Below are 11,950 nucleotides of genomic sequence, written 5' to 3'. Positions count from 1 at the left end.
TTTTGACTTGCGACTTTTGCCGAAACAAAACTGCAGGTCAAGGACAGGGCCAGGTCTGAGTATCAAGGCCTCGTTTTTAAATCAGACTTCTAAGCGCAAATACCTTAACGTCCGAGTACAAAAGCAGTTTTACAAATCCAGATACTTATTCGTAAATGGCTTTAGTCATATAGAGGGTTCTGGCCGAGGAGTGGGTATCCAGTCAGTTAAGAATTCCCTTTGGGTTTATTTTAGCGGATCTCACACACTATTCATCCTCACACACGCTTACTCATCACTTTTATATTCCACTGGGTACATCACGGTGAAGCCCCACATTGATAGAGAAACTTTATTCATAAAAAGTCAATATTTCTATACGGTGCAATAATGCAGTCACATTTGAACATTAGAAAAAAATATTTGTTTAAAAAAAAAAAGGACAGCCAAGCTCCTGACAATTGAAATAACATGCAGATAGCAATTCACCATGTCATTCCTCCCTTACAATGGTGGAAAGATCTCTTTTTGTAATATCCAAAACCAACAATTTCTAATATGGGAACAAGTTCATTACTTAATACTAGCAAAGACAGGGAAAATACAAAACACAATCACATAATTTCTAATAAGGGAACAAATTAATTACTTAAATACATAACACTGACAAAGACAGGAAGAACGCTTGGGACAATCCCATATGTCTTTAGATCACTAATCTGTTTTGGTTATTATTTAGAGTACAGAGTATCAGTAAGATCATTAATATCTATCGTATCACTCAACGCTTATCAGGTTTCGTGTTCAAGTTGCATCAATGCGTTTTGGTAGATGCTCCTCTGTAATGAGGACTATTAACGCGTCCCGGCACGGCTAAGGCTTTCATAAATTGAGAAGAGCCCGACTTATCGTTACTAAGAATGAAGAAGAAATATAATATGGGATTATTTGCCTGAGGGAAAGAAACCCAGGAATCCGCACTATACATATATATTTCGAACTCAGTTATGCCCATGAAAAGTCATAAGATAGGTCGCCAATTAATACATTCAACCCTTCGGGACTAAAGTCGATCATAAAGAAGATCGTGGAGTACCAACTACATTATCTTGTATTGATGTTGGTCTCAATTTAAATTGTGGGAGAAATCTATTTATCCTGAAGAAGGTGGCTCTAAATATTGGGAATCTACTGAAACGGTTTGATGCAACTTGTACACTAAATCTGATAAGCTTTGAGTGATACAGTAGATATCAATGATCTTACTGATACTCTGTACTCTAAATAATAGCCAAAATAGATTAGTGATCTAAAGACATATGTGATTGTCTTATGTATTCTCCATGTCTTTGTCAGTGTTTATGTATTTAAGTAGTTAATTAGTTCTCTTATTAGAAATTATGATTGTCTTTCATATTTTCCTGGTCTCTGCCAGTATTTAAGTGTTAAAGTAATGAACTTGTTCCCATATTAGAAAATGTCAATGTTTGATATTATAGAAAGAGATTTTTCCATTATTGTACGGGAGGAATGACATGCTGAATTTTTTTAAATTGTCCTTTAAAAAAAAAAAAATATATATATATATTACCTACTGGCATCAGTGATGTCATTTGAGATGTCATCAGTGATGTCATCAGTGATGTCACTGACCATGTCATGAATGATGTAATATGTGACATCATTAGCAGTGGATTGCGGGTCCGCGATATATAGTTAGTGCAACTAACTATATATGGAATTTCAATGGTTTTGTGCAAATAAAATAAGGTTTTTTAAATGCTAATCCCTAACTATATATGGTCTATAACCTATGGTTTTTTCAGTGAATTTTCAAGGTTTTGTAAATGCAAATTCCTAACTATATATGGTCTATAACCTATGGTTTTTTCTGTGATATATATACACACACACACACAAAAGTCCTTCCCAAATTGAAAAGGCGGAGACCAGCACGGGGACAGGTAGGAAGCCTTTATTTAAACAATATTCCACCAAGGCGAATGCATTTCGGCGTCTTGAGCCTTCGTCAGCGCTGTGGAAATAATGGGAAGAAGGAAGTGAGTCCGCACCTTTTAGATGTCCTGCCGCAGCTTGATTGGCTGCCGCTGCTCCTCCCCCTTGAAGGGCTCCACCACATGTAGTTTGTACTGACGGTACTTGAACTACAGGGCCCAGAGTGCAAAGCTTTACCTCGGGGTCCCCTGGTGTGGATGATACCATGATATGCCATTACACAGGGTGGTGCGCTCTCGTTCCCATATTAGAAAATGTCAATGTTTGAAATTATAGAAAGAGATCTTTCCATTATTGTACGGGAGGAATGACATGCTGATTTTTTTTTTTTTAATTGTCCTTAAAAAAAATATATATATATATATATATATTTTTTTATGTTCAAATGTAATTGCAGTATTTTAGCTCAGTATAGAAATATTAACTTTTTAAGAATAAAGTATAAAGTTTCTCTATCAATGTGGGACTTCACCTTAATGTACCCAGGGGAATATAAGAAGTGATACGTTAGATTGTGTGAAGAGTATGATCCGTTAACAAGATACCCAAAGGGAGTTCTTACCTGACTGGATAGTCTGAACACGGTGCCCTGTCACTTTGAAGAGTGGGGCCCCTGTCTGCTTTTTTATTGACTAATGGGCATTCCAGGATGGGAGTACCCATAACGTTCGTGCACATCCACAGAAATGCATGTTTCTGGCTATTCGCAAACCCTTTTTTGACCCCTTTTTGACATGAAAAAGGCAATAGATTTACTCTTGCCAAGTGCAGTTTTCATTTTTGTCCCAAGGGGAAAGGCAACACCACCCTCCTTAAAATTGTTGAGGGTCTAAATGAAGTGATTTTCTTCGAGGGGACAGGTCATTAATAGGTGTATTTGTGTCCGTGCTGTAGATTTTCTCATGCAAAGATACATGTGTATATTGTTGCAGGAGAAGATTTTTGACAAAACATTTCCAGGACTACGTAATGGAAATCTGTGACAGGTGTGAATCTCTTCTCCCCCCCCTCTAAACACATGCAAGGTAGGGATACTTTGGTTGCTGGTTTACTAATATATTTGGGAATGAGACCCAAAGTGGAGAATCCTTTGAGGTTGCGAATTCTCCAAATCAGAGCATATGAGTCAACAATGAGTTTGAATTTAGTGCACTCTCTTTATAAGAAGACGACTCTCTGGGTGTTCGCTATGTAATGTCACCTTAGATGCTAGGTGAAGAATTGCATGTTAACTACTTGAAAGCTATTTGTTGAGTCTACTGAATGATTGGTATCCAAAGCAGGTCCTTGGCAGTCCACATGCCCTGTGTCATCAAGGTCCAGCCTCATAAATCACATTGACTGACAGTAAGGATTTTAACTTAATGGAAAGTTTTGATCATAATCACGGTGCATTTTAACTGGGACTCAAGTCTATCTGATCTTGGAATATTAGGCATGTCCACTGATGAAATCCAGAAGTCTTCTGATTTTCAAACACTGTGTTTGCAGGACGTGTCTTATTGGTTCACGTGCTGTACATTTTCCTTTCATCTATAAAGTTGGGTTCAGAATACTGCAACTTGCTTTTCTTTATAAGGATTACATTTTGGATTTCAGTCTTGCATCAAATGTGTCGTTATTCCATTAACTGACACCCAAAATGAATCCAGAAACAGACTCCATGTTAGACTTATTTTTTCCACCATGGATGTTCAAGTAAGACCTGTAGAAAGCACTTTTCAACCCGATTGGAACTCATGATTGGAGATACATGAACAGACGCAGTGCAGGAGAAGATTACTCAAGACATTAACAGCATTAACATTAACAGCAAAGACAGTTTAAATGCTTTCAAAGTTTTGAGAATGGCAGAAGGCGAGAGCAGGTTTAGTTATGGAAAATACTTTTTGCCTGTCTTTTAATAGCAGGCATGCCTGGAAAGACCATCACGAGGCATAACCTATGTATTTACCAAAATACAATGCTGAATATATGTGTTACGGTCTGTATATCTTTTCAGTGCAAAAAGATGATTTAACCCCAAAAGATAAATACACTGGGCACATTGCACAATGATGTCCCATCTGGACTCTACGGAGTCACTTCAAAGGGCTTTCGAAGAAGAGCCTGAAGAAGACATGGGCATGAGGAGGGTAGACTTTTTTAAAAAGCTGTTCATGGTAATTCATGTAGACAAAGCTGAGTGGTTTGTTCCATTTCTGACAGATATATCTACCCACAGAGTCTTCATTTTATAAATAGCTCTATGGCTTAAAGCTGGTCCTGAAAACGTTTTCCCATAGGTGACTTTCCAGCACTGTGAGGGGGCACCAAGCAGCTCCCACTACAGCTCTGCTTCCAAACATGACAGTCTGTGTTGGGTGCCAACCGCAAACTGGTATCAGTGTCTCAATTACAACTTCCCCCACTCTTCGATATAAGCTAGGTCATATGTTTCCTCGAGGGGACCAACGCCTTCATCCCTTGTACATCATGTTACAAGAAGATGTGCCTTGTGGATCCCCACAACAACTGTTTGCGGTGTCTGGGGTCGGAACATGACACAGCGGCCTGTGGCTCTTGCACATTAAACACCTAAAGACCTTCAGGAAGTTGGAGGCCAGGTTATTTTAGCTAAGGGTTGCAGGGAGACTCACAACCCAACTTCTTATCTAAAGGAAAGTCCTCTTCTAGGGAACGTTCTTTTAAGAAGCTTTTCCTCAAGAAGCCCAAAATGAAGGAGAAGTCATCTTCGCTGAAGCAGTCCTGTTCTTGAGACTGATAAACTCCCGGTGCCTAAGAATTAGAGACTGAAATGTCCCTGTTCTTTGGCCAACTCCTTACAGATGCCAGGCCTTGTGGCTACCAATGCTCAATCTATTCAGTACAGTACCACAACTCTCTGTGTTACTCCCAAAGGAGGCATCCATCCCTGCAGGTTTGGAGTCTCCGGCTTCCCTGATGCTTTGCCTCCATGGGTTCTGACCCCAGCCAAGTAAAACACAGCAAATGCACGGTCCCCCATTCTTTTGGGCCCCTCTTATAAGGGCTTTTTTTAAAATTAGTAACAACACCATCAACTGAGCTGACCCTGACACCAGGCAAAAATTCTGTACCCTAGAGTGTCACCTGTGTGCCGAAGGAGAAGGTCAAGGCAAATGTTAACCATTTGTGAGCACCCCCCCCATAAAGGACTCATAGATTGATTGATTGCTTGGAGGAGTTGGTTGCGCAGGAATGATGACTCAGAAGTTGATCATCTCCTGCAAACTTACACCACTGATCAACATTTACTAGGACTCCCAAATGCTAACTGCCTAGGTGCTTTACAAAAATGGGGCCAATTTCTACCCATTTGACCCTGCTTCAGAGGAGGTCTAATCTTTTACAACAGTAGTTTGGGAGGCGATGGAGACCCTTTGAACTGATTTTGTCTTCTGCAGAAATAAAGTCTACAATTTCGACAGAAATATTGCAATCCTCCCCAGATTCTGCAAAGTCTTTGCTATAATTTAAATAGGCTCTCAGTGGGCCCTGTAGTGGCTCCATGGCAGAAATTCTTTTTTGCACCCAGCAGTTCAGAAAGATCGCTAGATGCCCATAGACCTGCTCCATGTGACCCACACTTTGTCTTCCCACCCATCTCTAGTTAGTCTGGTTGTTCAGACATTGATTTCAAAACGAAACCCAAGCACTTTTCCTGCGGTTCCCCCGGTCAAGGAATCCAAAAAGTATCCCACCTTGGATTGCACCGTTTTTTTACTTTGGCAGCTTGGCTATCTGCATGTCTAATGCCAGCTGACCTTTGGATGACGTCCAGAGTGGTGGCCTGGCTGTGCCTAGCCCTGTTCAGCTTCTAAATAGACCTGTAAGACCTGCTAGAGTAGTATCTTAAGACCCTTCCTGGATTGCTCTCAACCTATGTCTGGAAGACCCTAACACCTACGGCTGTAGCATTTACTGCCCTTCCTGGGCCACTGTAATGCTACTTTTGGGTCGATACTCCGACCTACCACTGTAGTGGTCTATGTACCTTCCTTAAGTACTCCATGCTGCTGAGTAAGTCTCTCCGACCCTGCACTAAAGCGTCCATGTCCCCACCTGGGTTCTCTTACCCTTCCTTTTAGCAAGATTCACAGACCTCTGTGTCATTTGAATATACACTGGTGTACCTTCTTTTACTATTTATTTATCTGTTGCTGTTACTGTCAACTGAACAAACCACACATCAGCCTATCCTCAGAGTATCAGAATGAGCAAAATCTGTGGTCAAGATAGAATGTGATAATCAATACTTGCTGAAAAGAAATACCACAGTTCTTATAAACAAAAATGCTCCAGGTTACGTTCCATTATTTCATAATTTAATCCTGTTACCTCCTTGCCACACACCATTCACCATCTAATTCTCCCCATAGCCAACCCCTATTCTTTTACCATCCAATCTAATCGTCTTTCCCCATGCTGAACTACTTCATCCCTTCATTATCACGCCTCACCAAAGGTGCCCTTTTGACCTCCTTCCCTCTCATTTGTCGCCATAAACATTCTCAGCCCTTGGACAAAGACTAACGCCAGTTCTTTTATTCCATATAAGCTTCTTCATGACCCCAACACACCTTGGTCATCTCCCTCCTACCTCTTTCCTGTGTTGCATTTTATATTACAAATCCCAAATGCACACATTCAGCTATATTAAAAAAAAAAAAACAAATGAGCACGGAAATATTCTATTATTATTAAACCTCTGTCCCTTTCCTCCTGTCTCTGACTCATCTGAAACCTTTCTGACTACTGTGACGTCCAACCGTCCGTTTCAAAATGTATTCTCCCTTTTAGCCTTTTCACCCAACCAACAGGTGCACATGTCGACTACTCCTAGTAACATCTTACGGCTTCCCTGTTCTAATCCAATACCCTTATATCTGAAAGAAACACGTTAGTGTTAGATTCCTTACCTTAGAATATCCCCAGGCGTCAGTCTGGATCCGGAAACTTTTGCGTAGCAGTACCCCTGCGCGTCGGTAGGCGTCGTCTGCAGGCGTCCCCTGCGGCTCCGCGTCCGTCGTCGGCGTCGTGCGCCGTGATGACGTCGCTGGAGTATATAGACGCCGCCTCCGCGCGCTGACGTCAGTTCTTCTTTTTTCCGCGCCAGTGGACGCAGATCTGAAGAGCAGTACTCCGGTCTTTGACCAAGTTTTTCAATTGTTTTTTCTCTATTGTGCCTGATAGGATGCCTGGGTTTAAGAATTGCGATGACTGTGAGCGCACGATGTCGGTCACGGATCATCACCGCCTCTGTCTCCGGTGTCTGGGCCCCGACCACGACGTGGACTCCTGTGTCGACTGCCGGGCCCTCACCAACAAGGCTAGGCGGGAGCGGTCCCGCAAGCTACTGGAGCTCCGGGTGTCTGCCCCACGTCGGGACCGGGAGCGGTCCTGGTCCGGCCGGAGGTCGAGAGAGCGTTCGAGGGAGCGGTCGCGGAGCCGCGCCGAGCGTTCCGGAAGTCGACACCACTCGTCAGGCTCGTCAGGTAGGAAGCACAAGAAGTCGGGGCGTCGTCATCATACCCCCGACTCCCCCCGACGCGGCCGGGGGCTCGGGTGACCCCAACCCCGCGGCTCCGCGAGAGTCGCCGGCGCGGCCTGCCTCATACCCTCCGGTCCCTGGGCATGGCGCGACGCCTGAGGAGATCGAGGCGTTCCTCATGGCCATGAGGGCGCTCGCTTCTCCGACGGGGCCTACGGTGCCTTCGGGCCCAGTGCTACCGTCTGGGGGCCCTGGCGGTTCGGGTGTCCCTGCCTCGGCGCCGTCGGGTGCTCCGGCCCCGGCGCCGCCGACGGCTCCGACCCCGGCGCCGCAAGGGCCTTCGGGATCGGTGCCGGCTGGCCTTCCGGCCTCCCCGGCGCCGTTGCCATCGGGGTTGCCCCCGACGCCGCCCCCGCGCGGCGCCGGTTCTCCAGTGCCGGCTCCGGCCGGCGGTGGGGTTCCGACGCCGGCTCCGGGCGGCGCCGTCCCCTTACCTTCTCCGACGCCGGACGCGGCGCCGGACGGGCGTCGCTCGACGCCGGTTCCGGCGCCGATGGAGCCCATGAACCCCGAGGAGCCGGTCTTCATCATTGACTCCGAATACGGAGAGGATGAGGAGTACGGTGAAGGTTGGGAGGGGTCCGAGGACCCTCTGTCACGCGAGTGCCAGTATGACCCGGACTGGACAGGTGACTTGGGGGATGCCAGTGGTTTGGACGACTCTCCTAACCCTGGTTTGATCTCTCCTCCAACCGTGGCATCGGTGGAGGGAGCTGCCTATTCTGTGGTGCTGATGAGGGCTGCCAAGGCCTTACACCTTGAGCTCCCCGTCGCGGCCGTGAGGCCTAACATCCTCACCGAGGTCTTCAAACCGCAGTCATGCCCACTGGAGCCACTGCTGCCGTTTAATGAAGCCTTGTCAGACGTTCTGTTGGGCACGTGGTCCAGGCCCGCTTCAGGTGCGCCTGTTGATCGGAACGTGGCCAGGCGCCACCGTCCTTGTCCGGACGACCCCAAGTACCTGTCTACCCACCCCACTCCTGAGAGTCTGGTGATCCAGGCCTCGACCTCCCAGTCCGCATTCCCGTCGGCCCCGCCCGACCGGGAATCCAAGAGGTATGACCAGTTTGGAAAAAAGGTCTTCTCGTCCATTAGTTTGGGCCTGCGGTCTTGCAACACCGCTTGCCTCTTGGGCCGCTACACCCACTCTGTGTGGGATACGGTCGCGGAACTGCTGCCAGAATGCCCCATGGAGGTGCGGGCAAAACTCGGTCAAGCTGTGGCTGAGGGCCGGGATGCAGCGAAATATTCAATACGGTGTGGTCTTGATACGACCGACTCGCTGGGCAGGGCTATGTCAACGACGGTGGCGATTCGTCGCCACGCCTGGCTGAGATCCGCCAATTTTTCGGCTGATGTCCAGAATACATTGATGGACATGCCGTTTGATGGCTGTCACCTGTTCGGTGACAAGGCGGACCACGCGCTGGAACGCTTCAAGGACTCCAGGGTCACGGCCAAGTCCTTGGGTCTCTCGACCCAGCGTCAGCAAACGGGTTCGTTTCGTCCCTTTCGTGGCCAAGGAAGGGGCGCCCCCACACGTGCTGCCAGCCACGCGCCGCAACAATCCTTCCAACGCGGTGGCGGCCGTGGAAACCGCCGTGGTGGCTGTCGGGGACAACGGCGGGGTCAGACCACACCTTCCCCCGCAGCATCTACCCCAAAATCCTCCTAGTCCGTGCTTTCGGCCCCATGTGACGCCAGTGGGTGGCAGGGTTCGCCATCACCACGCTCACTGGCGCACGATCACTTCGGACAGGTGGGTGCTGCAAATTGTCCGAAGGGGCTACTCCCTCCCCTTCGAGACCTCTCCTCCAGCCATGCCACCGCAGAACCACCGTGTGTCGGGGGACCACTTGACACTTCTGCAGGAGGAAGTTACGGCCCTCTTGGCCAAGGGGGCCATCGAGCGCGTTCCTGGGCCAGAAGTAGGGCGTGGTTGCTATTCCCACTACTTTCTGGTGCCCAAGAAGGACAAGGGGGGCCTACGTCCTATCTTGGATCTAAGGAACGTCAACGGCTTCCTCAGGAAGGAGAAGTTCAAGATGTTGACGTTAGCTCAGGTCTTGGCTGCTCTAGACCCACAAGACTGGATGGTAGCGTTGGACTTGCAGGACGCCTATTTTCACATCCCCGTCCTGCCGGCCCACCGGCGTTACCTGCGGTTCACGGTAGGCCTGGAGCACTTTCAGTTTATCGTGCTCCCCTTCGGCCTTACCAGCGCCCCACGGGTGTTCACAAAGGTGTTGGCGGTGGTCGCAGCCCATCTGCGCAGGTTGGGGGTTTCAGTCTTCCCCTACCTAGACGATTGGTTGTTGAAGGCGGGCTCGCCCCAAACAGTCGTCCACCACCTTCAGATGACGGCAGACCTCTTGCACGACCTGGGGTTCTCCATCAACGTGCCGAAATCACACCTGTGTCCCTCTCAAAAGCTCCTTTTCATCGGAGCGGTTCTGGACTCGGCGCAGTTTCGGGTTTATCCTCCGGAACGGCGGGTTCGGGATATTCAGGCCTTGATTCCCATCTTTCAGCCGCTATCCCGAGTCTCGGTCAGGTTGACGCTGCGGCTGCTGGGACTGATGGCTTCCTGCATCCTTCTGGTGCATCACGTCAGGTGGCGGATGCGGGCTCTGCAGTGGGACCTGAAGTTTCAGTGGGCCCAGCATCAGGGCAACTTGTCCGACCACGTCTTGATCTCGGAGGGCACTGCGAGACAACTGCAGTGGTGGCTTACGGACCGCGATTGGGTCAGGGGCAAGTCCCTCTCCCTTCCCCAACCGGAGCACGTTGTCGTGACGGACGCGTCCCTCCAGGGCTGGGGTGGCCACTTGGGAGAGGCAGAGATCAGAGGCATCTGGTCTCCGGCGGAGTCCCGGCTCCATATCAATCTGTTGGAGCTGCGGGCGATTCGTCTGGCACTGAAGGCATTCCTCCCCTTTGTCAACGGGAGTGTAGTGCAGGTGTTCACCGACAACACCACCGCCATGTGGTACTGCAACAAACAGGGCGGAGTGGGGTCGTGGACCCTTTGCCAGGAGGCTCTGCGCCTCTGGCAATGGCTGGAACGTCAGGGCGTGACTCTGACGGTTCAACACCTGGCAGGTTCTCTGAACGCCAGGGCGGACGAACTCAGCCGTCGGTGCTCGATGGATCACGAATGGCGTCTGAACTCGGACGTGGCGCAAGGCATCTTTCTGCAATGGGGAGAGCCTTGGTTAGATCTATTCGCCACAGAAGAGAACGCGCAATGTCATCAGTTCTGCGCGTTGGAGTTTCCAAGACGGCACTCGCACGGCGACGCCTTTCGGCGCGAGTGGAGTTGCGGTCTGTTATACGCCTTTCCGCCTATACCACTTCTGCCCAGAGTGCTGAAGAAGATCAGGCGCGACCGGGCCCAAGTTATCCTTGTGGCTCCGGACTGGGCTCGAAGGTACTGGTATCCCGAGCTACTCAGCATGTCAGTCGGTCCCCCGATCCGCCTGCCCCTTCAGGAGGACCTTCTGTCGCAGCAGCAGGGGACGGTCCTCCACCCGAACCTGTCCAGTCTCCACCTCCATGCTTGGAGATTGAGCGGCGGCAGTTGAGGCCATTTGACTTGCCTCCTGAAGTCTGTGATGTTATTCTGGCAGCCAGGCGTCCCTCCACTAAGTCGGTATACGCCTGTCGGTGGAACAGATTTGTGGCATGGTGCACAGCAAAGGCTGTGGATCCTCTTTCTGCCCCTCTTTCGGAGGTTCTTCTGTTTCTTCTTTCTCTTGCCCAGCAGGGCTCTGCTCTGGGCACTATCAAGGGCTACCTTTCTGCCCTTTCAGCCTTTTTGAGGCTTCCTGATCAGCCTTCTTTGTTCAAATCCCCAATTGTAACTCGATTCTTGAAAGGCATCACTCACATGTTTCCACCTGTTCCGTTTGTGATGCCTCAGTGGGATTTGAACCTGGTTCTAACTTTCCTGATGTGTGCTCCCTTTGAGCCCCTTCACTCTTGCCCTCTCCGTCTCCTGACTTTAAAGACGGCTTTCCTGGTTGCCATCACCTCTGCCAGGAGGGTGAGTGAGCTCCAGGCTCTTTCTGTCCAACCTCCTTTCCTGTCCATTCATCCTGACAAGGTGGTTCTGAGGACTAGACCTTCTTTCCTGCCCAAGGTTGTTTCGGCCTTTCACATCGGGCAGTCCATCACCCTCCCTTCCTTCTTCCCGCCTCCGCATCCTTCAAAGGATGAAGAGCGGCTCCATCGTCTGGACCCAAAACGTGCGCTTTCATTTTACATGGATCGCACACGCCAGTTCCGGGTGGATGACCAACTGTTTGTTGGCTACGTGGGTGCGAAGAAGGGACGGGCGGTTTGTAAACGAACCATCTCTCGATGGGTCGTCCTCTGCATCAA

The sequence above is a fragment of the Lissotriton vulgaris genome, chromosome 3_1 (genome assembly GCF_964263255.1).
Source record: "Lissotriton vulgaris chromosome 3_1, aLisVul1.2, whole genome shotgun sequence".
In the NCBI taxonomy this organism is placed as follows: Eukaryota; Metazoa; Chordata; class Amphibia; order Caudata; family Salamandridae; genus Lissotriton; species Lissotriton vulgaris.
Note: the sequence above shows the minus strand (reverse complement) of the source record.